Raw genomic sequence first — 13592 nt, 5'->3', positions numbered from 1 at the left:
ATCTTTGCTGGCGTCTTATGAAGTTGATCCACGATGGAGTACTCGCTCTGTCGGATATATTTTAACAGCTCATCAGTCTCCTCCTCGGATTCTTTATTTTCCTCGGTTTTCTCTTTTTCTTTTTCCTTTCCTTTATTCTTGGGAGCTTTATCATGAAGATCTTCGGGAGTGTAGATCCTGCCACTCCTAGTCATGCCCCCAAGTCCAGCGATGTTAGAGATATCGCTGTCGACAGAAGAATGGATGTCGTATATCCATGGCACAGCCTTATTCGATTCGTAGGGAAAAGGTCTTGGAGCAGTGATTCTTAACGGTGTCGGACCTTCCCCTTTATTCGTCTTGATTACCAACCGCCATCTACTGTCAGAGATACTGTCTGACACATTTTTAAAAATAATTAAATAAAAAAAAAAGTGCAGGATCCTCCCATAAAGCAGTGAATTGGGGAGGATCCTTTTGTTTAAAGTACAATAATAAATAGAAAATTCCATTTTTAAATATTTCATCGGCGTGCGATCCATTCTGAACATACGCATCGCTTAATCCTTTCTTTTTATTACTATTATTAATGAATTACTAGGAGGGATGTATGCAAATGAATGACTATGAAATGCACCTAGATCCCTCCATGATCTTCGATAAGAATGCATGATATGAGATGATGGCGTTGAATATGCATGCATTGTGTTTATTCAACTAAGCATTATCATGTTTTCAGGATGCTCCTAAGATGATGCATGATATTGCTTGATTTGGATAAATATCTTTTTTTTTGGGTATTTTGTTTTTTTTGTATTTTTTTTTTTGTATTTTTTTTGGGTGAAAAGGGAAACTACCTATATGAATGTGATGAAGGTAGATGTTAACACCATGTAATGGAAGATTCTTATTCCTATTTATTCTTATTTTAAAAGGGAATGTTGTATGTTTAAAGAATGCAATGTATGCTCAAACAATGTCACATAAACAATGCACAAACAATTCACTCATCCACGAACAGTCACGAGCGAATCACGAGGTAGGGGTATCCTGCAGAAAAGTGCATATTCAAGGAGGTTCTAACTGTTCTCACCGGTCCAAGGCCCCCAAGGTGCCCCCATTATAGGGACCCAATCCCTCTCGTCGTAAGTCGATGGAAAGTTCCAACGCACTGTCGGATTCGAGTTCATGGTTTTCACCTTGAGTGATGTTTTCCGACAACGGTCTACGGGCACCTATAGACCCATTCGACAACCGGCCGTACTAACATCCACTCCCTATGGCTTTCCACTCATGCCCCCGGGTATAGAGGGAACTGTTGTGTGCAAAGGTTCGTGTGCAGTTTGTATTTCAAACAATTGCAAAAATTTAAACATTCAACAGTTATTAAAGCCAATTAGGTAAAACATATTATCGTACAAGCGAGGGGTAACGAAGTATTTTTAAACTATTATTTTAGAAATAATCCATCACTAAATGGGACTGACTCTCGAGGCTTCCCCAGCGGAGTCGCCATCTGTCGCCACCCGCCGAAACGGACCTTGGCATTCGCGACAATGGTTGGACTCTTTTTAAAGTTTTGAAAAATGATGGATTGTTAGAACGACTTATTCTCAAACTGAGACCTCATCGAACTAACAATTTTATTAAATGATTCACCAATCCATGTTAATCCCAAGCGGGACCCTCCATGGATTAGTGGTTTTCGCAAAAAGAAGGGGTTCTTGGAGTCGCCACCAATGTTTAACTCAAAACATTGGAAAAAGATATAAGGCAATTGATTTTTACAAATCAACTTTGGCCATTACAACCAGAGTCGGGTAAGGGAGTCGGTTACGTGCGAGGAAGGTGTTAGCACCCCACAACGCCCCTTTCGGGTTCCCTATTACGGATTATTTCATAAATAATAGTGTAAAGTTACTAAATTACCCCTATTTATTAGAAACGATTATAAGTATAATATTTACATGATGAAAGCTTTAAACGTGTAATGCAACAATCAAAAAGCGGTAAAAGAAAGGATTTTGGGAATAAACCTTTGAAGCGTGCTTTTATATATTCAAAACGAAGTTTAGAAGGCTTTTTGGCGCTCCTTCCCACTACACGTCCGCTCGCTCCTTTCCCTAAAGATAATTTTTACTATGGAAATCAAATAGATTTCCCTTCGACTTGTTCGAGTCTCAAGCTAATGGCTCATGACTCAAGAACTTCGTCGGATTGGCTCTCGGAGAGACTTCTAGGGCAGAGAATAGCTCAAAAACCCAAGAATACTCAGCACGAAGGTCCAGAAGTGTGGAAAAAGTGTGGAAGGACGTGCCAATGACGTCCTATTTATAGGATTGAGGCGCAATACGGCCTGGGGGGTCAATACGGCCCGTACTGGGTTTTTGAACTACAGTACGGCCGTATTGAGTTCAGTACGGCCGTATTGCAGTTCAAATGGCTCAGTACGGCCGTACTGAACCTCTGGGAGGGTGTATTGAGCTCCAATCCTTGCACACCCTTATTCTAAGCTATTCTAAGACTTCTAGACCTACAAAGAATCATCCTAGGGTCTTCCAAGAGTCCTTCCGGCTGACTTTCCTTCGGTCTTTGTGAGTCTTTGAGCTTTATTTCCGACCCGGACAATTTTAGGGGTCTACATGGGTTCCTCATCTTGGGTCGCAATTCTCTTGTTGAGCCTGGCAGCCTTACGCTCATGCTTTGCCACAGAGGTCACATATGATGCAAATGCTCTCATTATTAACGGGGAAAGGCGTCTTATTTTTTCTGGTTCTGTCCATTATCCACGAAGCACAGTGGAGATGTGGCCAGACATTATTCAAAAGGCCAAGGATGGAGGCCTTGATGCCATTGAAAGTTACGTATTTTGGGACCGTCATGAGCCTGTTCGACGTGAATACGATTTCTCAGGAAATTTGGATTTTATCAAATTTTTCAAGCTAGTCCAAGAGGCTGGTTTGTATGCCATTTTAAGGATTGGTCCTTATGTTTGCGCAGAATGGAACTATGGAGGTTTTCCATTGTGGCTCCACAATATGCCGGGGATTCATCTAAGAACAGATAACTCGGTCTACAAGGACGAAATGCAAACCTTCACTACAAAGATTGTGGACATGGTCAAAGAAGCAAATTTTTTTGCATCACAAGGAGGACCCATTATTCTTGCTCAAATTGAGAATGAATATGGAAACATCATGTGGGGTTACGGAGATGCGGGGAAATCGTATATCAAATGGTGTGCGCAAATGGCTGTAGCACAAAATATCGGTGTCCCATGGATCATGTGTCAACAACACGATGCTCCCCAGCCTATGATCAATACTTGCAACGGCTACTACTGTGACAATTTTCAGCCCAATAACCCCAAGAGTCCCAAAATGTTCACTGAAAATTGGATTGGATGGTTCCAAAAGTGGGGTGAGAGGGTCCCCCACAGAAGTGCAGAAGATTCAGCTTTCTCCGTTGCACGCTTCTTCCAAAATGGCGGTGTACTCAATAACTACTACATGTACCATGGAGGAACCAACTTTGGTCGCACAACAGGAGGCCCCTATATCACAACATCTTACGACTATGATGCACCACTTGATGAGTATGGGAATTTGAATCACCTCAAATGGGGACTGTCGCCACCGGCCCGAAACGGGCTTTCGGCATTCGCGAAGGATGGTTGGACTCTTTTATTTGTTTAAAAATATGGATTGCCAGAATGACTTATTCTCAAACTGAGACCTTGTCAAACGAGCAATTTTATTAAAAGGCTCACCAATCCATGTTAATCCCAAGCGGGACCCTCCATGGATTAGCGGTTTTCATAAAAAGGAAGGGTTCATGGAGTCGCCACCAATGTTTTACTTAAAACATTGGAAAAAGAAGTTTAAGGCAATCGATTCAAAAATCGACTTCGGCCATTACAACCAGAGTCGGGTAAGGGAGTCGGTTACGCGTGGGGAAGGTGTTAGCACCCCACAGCGCCCCTTTCGGGTTCCCTATGACAGATTATTTAAAAATAATAGTGCGAAATTACTAAATTACCCCTATTTATTCTAAGCAATTAAAAATTAACTATCTACATGATGACAGTTTAAATATGTACACACAGAAAGCGGTAAAAGAAGGGACTTTAAAGAGATAAACCTTTGAAGCGTGCTTTCTTATATATCTTGACAGAAATTGGGAAGCGTTTTGGCGTTCCCTCCCTCTACAAGACCGCTCGCTCCCTCCTATAAAATTTTAACTATGGAAATCCGGAGGATTTCCCTTCGACTAGGTTCGATCCTCAAGCAAAATGGCTCGGGGCTCAAGAACTTCGTCGGATCAACTCTCCAAGTGATTTCTAGGGCAGAACACTGCTCAAAAACCCCAGAATACTCAAGGAGAGGGTTAAAACTGTGTGTAAAAGTGTCAAATGACGTTGAAATGACGCCATATTTATAGGGAACAGGCTCAATACGGTCCCTGGAATCAATACGGTCCGTATTGAAGTTTTGAACTACAATACGGCCGTATTGAATTCAATACGGCCGTATTGAAGTTCAAAAACCTCAATACGGCCGTATTGAAGTTCAGTGCAGCCGTATTGAGTTCAGTGCAGCCGTATTGAAGTTCAGAAACTTCAATACGGCCGTACTGAACCCTTGGGAGGCCGTATTGGGCTTCATTCCCTCCACTTTCTTATTTTTTGCTACTCTAAGATCTCTAAACCTACAGATTGTCATCCTAGGGTCTTCCAGGGTCTTCCAGGAGTCCTTCCGGCTGACTTTCCTTTGATCTTCGAGAGTCTTCGAGTTTTATTTCCGACCCGGACAATTTTAGGGGTCTACAGCTGCCCCCCCTTTACTTAGTCAAACGGCCTTTTGGTGTACCGATTGACAAGTAAAGGAGTTGACCCAATTGTCCGGGTAATATGCCAACCTTCTGACTTGTAGCGTCTTCCGGTGGAAAATTGTTGAGTAGCCTCTCCAGGTGGGTGCATACCTCGGCGTTTCTGACATCCTCGGTAGCTGAGTTTACCCTCTCCAGGGTCAACTTCACTCGACGCCCGAGCCGGAAGTTGAACATCGACGTGTCTCTGACGACGCTGATGGTTGAGTACCGCCTCTCCAGGCCTAGCCTCACTCGACGCCCGAGCTGGAAGCTAGACATCAGTGTTTTAACATCACTGATGATTGAGTACCCTTGTGACAACGGTAGCAGTGTGAGTTTCGCCTCTCCAGGCTTAGTCTCGCTCTTTGTTCGAGCCGGAAACTAAACACCTTTGTGACGACGGTGAGCAGTGTGTACCTCCTTTCCAGAGATAGCTTCGCTCATTGCTCGAGCCGGAAGCTGCATACCTCCGTGTTTGTGACGACGGGGTAGCGTGAATATCTCCTTTCCAGGGATTTGTGATGATTTTGTCTCCACAGTCCACGATGCTGCTTCGACGGTTGTTTTTTGATTTTTGTGCCACTGAGGGCTGGATAACGCAGGGATCCGTCTAGGGGATGTGCAGTCATTCATAGGTTTTTGTGCCCCAACTTGCATTGCTTAGTTGGTGCCCATGGGGAATTTCTAACTCCTTGGGGTGTAGACACAAATGCTCTCTCTCTGAGTTGAGCGATGCCTTATGTTTGGCTGACGTCCTTTTGACGTAAGTGGAGTATCCCGGTTGTCCTTATTCGGGTGTCTCTTTTGATTTTTTTTCAATTTTGTTGCCTCTGTGTAGGCTGTTATCCACTGGGGGATTTTGTCGTTTTGATTTTGATTAGCCTCTTCTGTTAGGCGAATTATCTTGATGTTTGATGTTTGGCTGGATGCCGGATTCCGCTTGGGGAATACTTATTGATATATTTTTTTTTTTATTTTTCTCCTTTTGTAGGGGTGCCTCTTGAGTAGGCGACTGGGGATTTGGGAATCTTATGTATCCCAGAGTATTATTTAGAAAGCCTCTTCAGGCTTAGCTCCACTCAACGCTTGAGCTGGAGAGTTATCTTCACTGAGGAAGTTTAAGTCCTTTGACTTGGATATTCTGCTTGGGAGATCGTACTTCCATTGGGGATTTTGACGATCTTGCTTTGATAGTTCTCGCTGGGGATTTGTTCTGAGCGCGAGCTGAGGTTTCTCTGGGGAGTATTATTTCTGCGAGCCTCTCCAGGCTCAATTATTCTGTATGATGAATTTTTTGTTCAGCCCGAGAATGCGAGCTGAGGCGTCTTTTGGAGAGTATTATTTCGGCAAGCCTCTCCAGGCTTAATTATTCTGTGGGAGTATTATTTTAGCAAGCCTCTCCAGGCTCAATTATTTTGTGAGAGTACTATTTTGGCAAGCCTCTCCAGGCTCAGTTATTCTGAGAGAGTATTATTTTAGCAAGCCTCTCCAGGCTCAATTATTTTGTGAGAGTATTATTTTGGCAAGCCTCTCCAGGCTCAATTATTCTGTATGGTCAGAGAGTATTGTTTCGGCGAGCCTCTCCAGGCTCAGTTATTCTGAGAGTATTATTTCGGCAAGCCTCTCCAGGCTCAGTTATTCTGTGGGAGTATTATTTCAGCAAGCCTCTCCAGGCTTAATTATTCTGTGGGAGTATTATTTCTGCAAGCCTCTCCAGGCTCAATTATTTTGTATAATTTGTTGGATTTTCTGTATTTTGCCTTTTTGTTGATTTTGGCTTTTTCTGTGTTTTTGCCTTTTTTGTTGATTTCAGCTTTTGCTGTATTTTTTGTTAATTTTGGCTTTTTCTGTATTTTTGCCTTTTTTGTTGGTTTTGGCTTTTTCTGTACAGAAATGTCTCTAAGGAGTATTATTTTGGCAAGCCTCTTCAGGCTCAGTTATTCTGAGAGAGTATTATTTCGGCAAGCCTCTCCAGGCTCAATTATTCTGAGAGAGTATTATTTCGGCGAGCCTCTCCAGGCTCAGTTATTCTGAGAGAGTATTATTTCGGCAAGCCTCTCCAGGCTCGGTTATTCTGAGAGAGTATTATTTCGGCAAGCCTCTCCAGGCTCAGTTATTCTGAGAGTATTATTTCGGCAAGCCTCTCCAGGCTCAGTTATTCTGCACGTTTTATTGATTTTGTTTGCTGCTGTCATACACAAGCAATTTTTCTATTTTTTCTATTTTATGTGATTGCCTCATGACGAGGTCTTTGAAAATTTCTTTGTAGCCAATACGGCCATATCCATTTCAGTACGCCCGTATTGAATTGAAAATTTGTTCATAACCCTAATTTTGGTACGGGTGTACTGAACATGATACGGGCGTATTGTTTTTCTGAAGTTTATATTTTTTGTTTGTTTTTTTTTTTTTTTTTTTTTCAATAAACAGAGAATAAGTGATCTTCCAGTACACCTATCATCTGTATGCATGTATGCAGTATGATGCACCTAATTCTATTTGATTTATTTTTTCAAAAGAATTAACCGATGTGTTTCTTTGTTTGGATCTTGCCATTCCTCTAGACGGGCTGTGCGTTGCCGATTTCTGTAACCGAGGAATGATGCATATTACATTAAGATTTGGTGTCATCAACCAAATGATCCTTCCCTTCCTTTAGAAGATGTGTCAACCCTCCTATTGACCACTATATCTCCATGTTTCCACTAGATTATTAAAAAATCGTTGGGACAAGAGAGAAAAGAAGGAAAGGATATATTTTTTCGAAAGTTTGTGTTTTAGAGGGGATTTATTTTTATTTTGAAAAATGGTTTTTGTAAGAATGGCTGGCCAAGGTAGGCTTATTGTGTTTAGGCTTGTTTGATTAAACACTTATGAAGTTAAGCACGTCTTGGTTATTAACGTTTGTGATTTGACAACTTGGATAGCTTTTCTTGAGCCCCTTTTTTTTGAATTCAGTTGGTGGTACCATCATGAATTTATTCTGTTTTTCGATTGCCCTAACTTTTGCCTAAAACACCCATTTGTGGAGTTTTAGCGGGCTTTTGTTTTTGTTCATTATTTTGTAACCCTAATTTTTGCCTAGGTCACCCTTTTGTGGGATTCCTAGCGGGTCTTATGCTCTTATTTTTGCGCAGCCCCCTTTTTGGGTTTCCTGCCGAGCTTCTTTTATATTTTTAGGATTTCTTTTTATCCATGATGGCACTTATTGAAGCCAAGAAAAGGTGCTCCAAGTTGTCGTGCACACTTCCACACAAAATGACGTGGGTTTATTGATTATTAAGACGATTTTAACCTCACTTATGTTCATTCAAACAGGGTTAAATAACGTGGTTTAGAATTTTATTGCAAGCAAGAAAAGAAGCAATAAGAAATAATGAAGAATGATTTTATTATAATCATAGTGGAAACATGTGCCCTATCGAGGCTCGGGGGTCGGGCTGTCCCCGAGGAGTGATCTCTAATAGTCACTGAATTTACACATCCCTATTAGAAGGAAAAGGACACTTGATGACGACAGCTGGCCTTGACGTTTGTGAACCAGCCTTCCTAAAGATCTGGCTTAAAGAACGTCGAGAAGGATCTTGATTCCTCTTCGTTCTTTGATCTTTAACGGGGTTGTATCCTAACCCTTGTTTCCCCGGATTGTCCTTGATAATGGGTAGCTCCGGGATTCCTTGGGAGTCCTTGCCTAATCCTTGTCCTGGCAAGTATCCGTTCTTAGTGAGCATATGGACTACCTTCTTCATTTCTCGGGGAAACATCTCAACATTGGCAATTTCCAATGCTTGGAAGGCGGTTTCCAAAGCTTCCTCTGCTGCATCCACATAAGGTATGGTGGATGGCTTGCTGATGAGTATGTCATCTTCAGCTTGTACGGTCACCAGTTTGACACCCACTATGAACTTGACTTTCTGGTGGAGCGTAGAGGGTACAGCTTTCGCATCATGAATCCAAGGTCGGCCGAGGAGACAGCTGTATGCAGGAGTAATATCCATTACTTGGAATTCGACATTAAAGATAGTGGGCCCAATTTGGATTGGAAGACTGATTTCTCCCACCACTTCTCTTTTAGAGCCGTCGAAAGCTCGAACGATCATGTTGCTCGGGCGCATTTGGACTCCCTTGATTGCCATTTGATCGAACGTTCTTTTTGGCATCACATTCAAGGAAGATCCGTTATCCACCAAGACTTTAGCGATGTGGTACTCCTTGCACTTTACAGAGATGTGCAAGGGCTTGTTATGATTTGGTCCCCCAGCGGGGATCTCTTCATCGGTGAAAGTGAGGTGATCATTAGCCGTGATGTGACTAACAATCCCCTCAAACTTGTCTTGGGAGATGGTATGCGACACATATGCCTCGTCCAAAACTTTCAATAGAGCTTGCCGATGCGGTTTGGAGCTTAGGATCAACGACAATAGCGTAATCTTTGCTGGCGTCCTATGAAGTTGATCCATGATGGAGTACTCGCTCTGTCGGATAAACTTTAACAGCTCGTCCGTCTCCTCCTCGGATTCTTTTTCCTTGGCTTTCTTTTCTTCTTTTTCTTTATTCTTGGGGGCTTTATCATGAAGATCTTCGGGAGTGTAGATCCTGCCACTCCTAGTCATGCCCCCAAGTCCAGCGATGTTGGAGATATCGCTGTCGGCAGAAGAATGGACGTCGTATATCCATGGCACAGCCTTATTTGATTCGTAAGGGAAAGGCCTTGGAGCAATGATCCTTAATGGTGTTGGACCTTCCCCTTTGTTTGTCTTGATTACCAACAACGAAGTTGTCGTGTGCTCGCTTGGCGCAGTTGTTGGTTTACATTTGATAACAAATGGCGTGCGATCCATTCTTTGAACATACGCATCGATTTAATTCTTTCTTTTTATTAATGTTTATTAATGATTTATTAGGAGGGATGTATGAAATGAAAACCTAGATCCCTCCATGATCTTTGATAAGAATGCATGATATGAGATGATGGCGATGAATATGCATGCATTGTGTTTATTCAACTAAGCATTATCATGTTTTCGGGATGTCCCTAAGATGATGCATGATATTGCTTAGTTTGGATAAATAACCCTTTTTTTTTTTTCGGGTATTTTGTTTTGTATATATTTTTATTTTTTATTTTTTTGGGTGAAAATGGAAACTACCTATATGAATGTGATGAAGGTAGATGTTAACACCATGTAACGGAAGATTCTTATTCCTATTTATTCTTATTTTAAAAAGGAATGTTGTATGTTTAAAGAATGCAATGTATGCTCATACAATGTCACATAAAAATGCACAAACAATTCACTCATCCACGAACAGTCACGAGCGAATCACGAGGTAGGGGTCTCCTGCAGAAAAGTGCATATTCAAGGAGGTTCTAACTGTTCTCACTTGGTCAAAGGCCCCCAAGGTGCCCCCATTATAGGGACCCAATTCCTCTCGTCGTAAGTCGATGGAAAGTTCCAACGCACTGTCGGACTTGAGTTCATGGTTATCACCTTGAGTGATGCTTTCCGACAACGGTCTACGGGCACCTATAGACCCATTCGACAACCGGCCGTACTAACATCCACTCCCTATGGATTACCACTCATGCCCCCGGGTATAGAGGGAACTGTTGTGTGCAAAGGTTTGTGTGCAATTTATATTTCAAACAATTGCGAAAATTAAACATACAACAGTTATTAAAGCCAAATAGATAAACATGTTATCATACAAGTGAGGGGTAATAAAGTAATTTTTAACTATTATTTGTTAAAAATAATCTGTCACTAAATGGGACTGACTCTCGAAGCTTCCCCAGTGGAGTCGCCATCTGTCGCCACCGGCCCGAAACGGGCTTTCGGCATTCGCGAAGGATGGTTGGACTCTTTTATTTGTTTAAAAATATGGATTGCCAGAATGACTTATTCTCAAACTGAGACCTTGTCAAACGAGCAATTTTATTAAAAGGCTCACCAATCCATGTTAATCCCAAGCGGGACCCTCCATGGATTAGCGGTTTTCATAAAAAGGAAGGGTTCATGGAGTCGCCACCAATGTTTTACTTAAAACATTGGAAAAAGAAGTTTAAGGCAATCGATTCAAAAATCGACTTCGGCCATTACAACCAGAGTCGGGTAAGGGAGTCGGTTACGCGTGGGGAAGGTGTTAGCACCCCACAGCGCCCCTCTCGGGTTCCCTATGACAGATTATTTAAAAATAATAGTGCGAAATTACTAAATTACCCCTATTTATTCTAAGCAATTAAAAATTAACTATCTACATGATGACAGTTTAAATATGTACACACAGAAAGCGGTAAAAGAAGGGACTTTAAAGAGATAAACCTTTGAAGCGTGCTTTCTTATATATCTTGACAGAAATTGGGAAGCGTTTTGGCGTTCCCTCCCTCTACAAGACCGCTCGCTCCCTCCTATAAAATTTTAACTATGGAAATCCGGAGGATTTCCCTTCGACTAGGTTCGATCCTCAAGCAAAATGGCTCGGGGCTCAAGAACTTCGTCGGATCAACTCTCCAAGTGATTTCTAGGGCAGAACACTGCTCAAAAACCCCAGAATACTCAAGGAGAGGGTTAAAACTGTGTGTAAAAGTGTCAAATGACGTTGAAATGACGCCATATTTATAGGGAACAGGCTCAATACGGTCCCTGGAATCAATACGGTCCGTATTGAAGTTTTGAACTACAATACGGCCGTATTGAATTCAATACGGCCGTATTGAAGTTCAAAAACCTCAATACGGCCGTATTGAAGTTCAGTGCAGCCGTATTGAGTTCAAAAACCTCAATACGGCCGTATTGAAGTTCAGTGCAGCCGTATTGAGTTCAGTGCAGCCGTATTGAAGTTCAGAAACTTCAATACGGCCGTACTGAACCCTTGGGAGGCCGTATTGGGCTTCATTCCCTCCACTTTCTTATTTTTGGCTACTCTAAGATCTCTAAACCTACAGATTGTCATCCTAGGGTCTTCCAGGAGTCCTTCCGGCTGACTTTCCTTTGATCTTCGAGAGTCTTCGAGTTTTATTTCCGACCCGGACAATTTTAGGGGTCTACAGGGACATCTTAAGCAACTTCATGCAGCAATAAAATTGGGGGAAAAGATCCTCACTAATGCAACAAGGATTGACAAGGATTTAGCCAATGCAGTCACACTAACAACATACACCGGTGCTGGTGGGGCAAGGTTTTGTTTCCTCAGCAATACAGACAGTAACACAGATGCAAATGTTGACTTACAACAAGATGGTAAATACTCTGTCCCTGCTTGGTCTGTGACCATTCTTGATGGTTGCAACAAAGAAGTTTTCAACACCGCAAAGGTTAATAGCCAGACCTCAGTAATGGTGAAAAAGAGTGATGATGCTTCTGGTAAGCTAACTTGGGCGTGGGCACCGGAGCGAAAGAAAGATGCCTTGCTTGGAAAGGGCAGCCTCAACGCAAACCAGCTTCTCGAGCAAAAGGACCTAACTTTGGATGCCAGTGACTACCTGTGGTACATGACGAACGTCGATATCAACGACACCTCCATTTGGTGTAATGCAACTCTTCGTGTGGACACCATGGGTCATACGCTCCATGCTTATGTTAATAGAAGGTATGCTGGATACAAATTTAGCCAATGGGGAAGCAACTTTACGTACGAGAAACGAGTCTCTATAAAGAAGGGAACAAACATCATAGCCTTGCTTAGTGCCACTGTGGGGCTTGCGAATTACGGGGCAGGTTTCGATAAGATAAAGACTGGTATAACAGGCGGTCCTGTTCAATTAATTGGGAAGAACAATGTGACTATGGATTTGTCAACCAACCTTTGGTCTTATAAGATTGGTTTGAACGGGGAAAGAAAACGTCTCTATGATCTACAACCACACACTGTTGTAGCATGGCATGCTAATTCATCCTATCCTATTGGTAAACCCATGACTTGGTATAAAGCAGACTTTGAAGCTCCTTATGGAACAAACCCCGTGGTGGTGGACTTGCAAGGGTTGGGTAAAGGACATGCTTGGGTGAATGGGCATAGCATTGGTCGTTATTGGCCTTCTTGGATTACTGCTACCAATGGATGCACTGACACTTGTGACTACCGCGGAAATTTTGTAACAGAAAAGTGCAACACCAACTGTGGCAATCCATCACAACGGTGGTACCATGTGCCAAGGTCGTTCTTAAACAATGACAAGAACACATTGGTTTTGTTTGAAGAGATAGGTGGAAACCCTCAAAACGTTTCCTTCCAAACAGTCACAACAGGAACCATTTGTGCTCTTGTCCACGTAGGTGCATTGTTAGAGCTATCATGCCAAGCTGGACAAGTAATCTCACAAATCCAATTTGCTAGCTTTGGAAACCCAAAAGGAATGTGTGGCTCTTTTGAGCAAGGCTCTTGGGAAGCTACTGATAGTCGGTCTGTGGTGGAAGCAGCCTGCATAGGGAAAAGTAGTTGTGGGTTTGCAGTGACAAAAGAAGCATTTAGTGTAGCCGGTGCTGACAACGGCCCAACTAGACTAGCCGTGCAAGCGACCTGTTGAGTCGGTTGTTTTCTCTCAAGGCCAAATTCAACCAGTCGAAACCCAAATAGGCTTAAATTGCATGCATGTAACGTGGACATACATTTGCATTCGTCACATTTTCTGAATCACAAATAAAAGTGTCATTAATTTCCAATATTCCAATTCCTTACAATAAAATTTACGTTCTCTTCCTTACAAAGAAAATTTATTCTTCAGTCTAGCATCATGCAAGTAT

At 42.3% G+C, this 13592-nt stretch overlaps 1 pseudogene; it reads left to right on the top strand.

The window, feature by feature from the left end:
• Positions 1 to 2621: 2621 nt before the first annotated feature.
• Positions 2622 to 13375, top strand: LOC145954764 (beta-galactosidase 7 pseudogene; annotated as a pseudogene).
• Positions 13376 to 13592: the final 217 nt, after the last annotated feature.

The sequence above is a fragment of the Cajanus cajan genome, chromosome 2 (assembly GCF_000230855.2).
Source record: "Cajanus cajan strain Asha chromosome 2, NIPB_CcT2T_4, whole genome shotgun sequence".
Taxonomy (NCBI): domain Eukaryota; kingdom Viridiplantae; phylum Streptophyta; class Magnoliopsida; order Fabales; family Fabaceae; genus Cajanus; species Cajanus cajan.
This window is presented reverse-complemented; position numbering and strand designations above follow the sequence as displayed.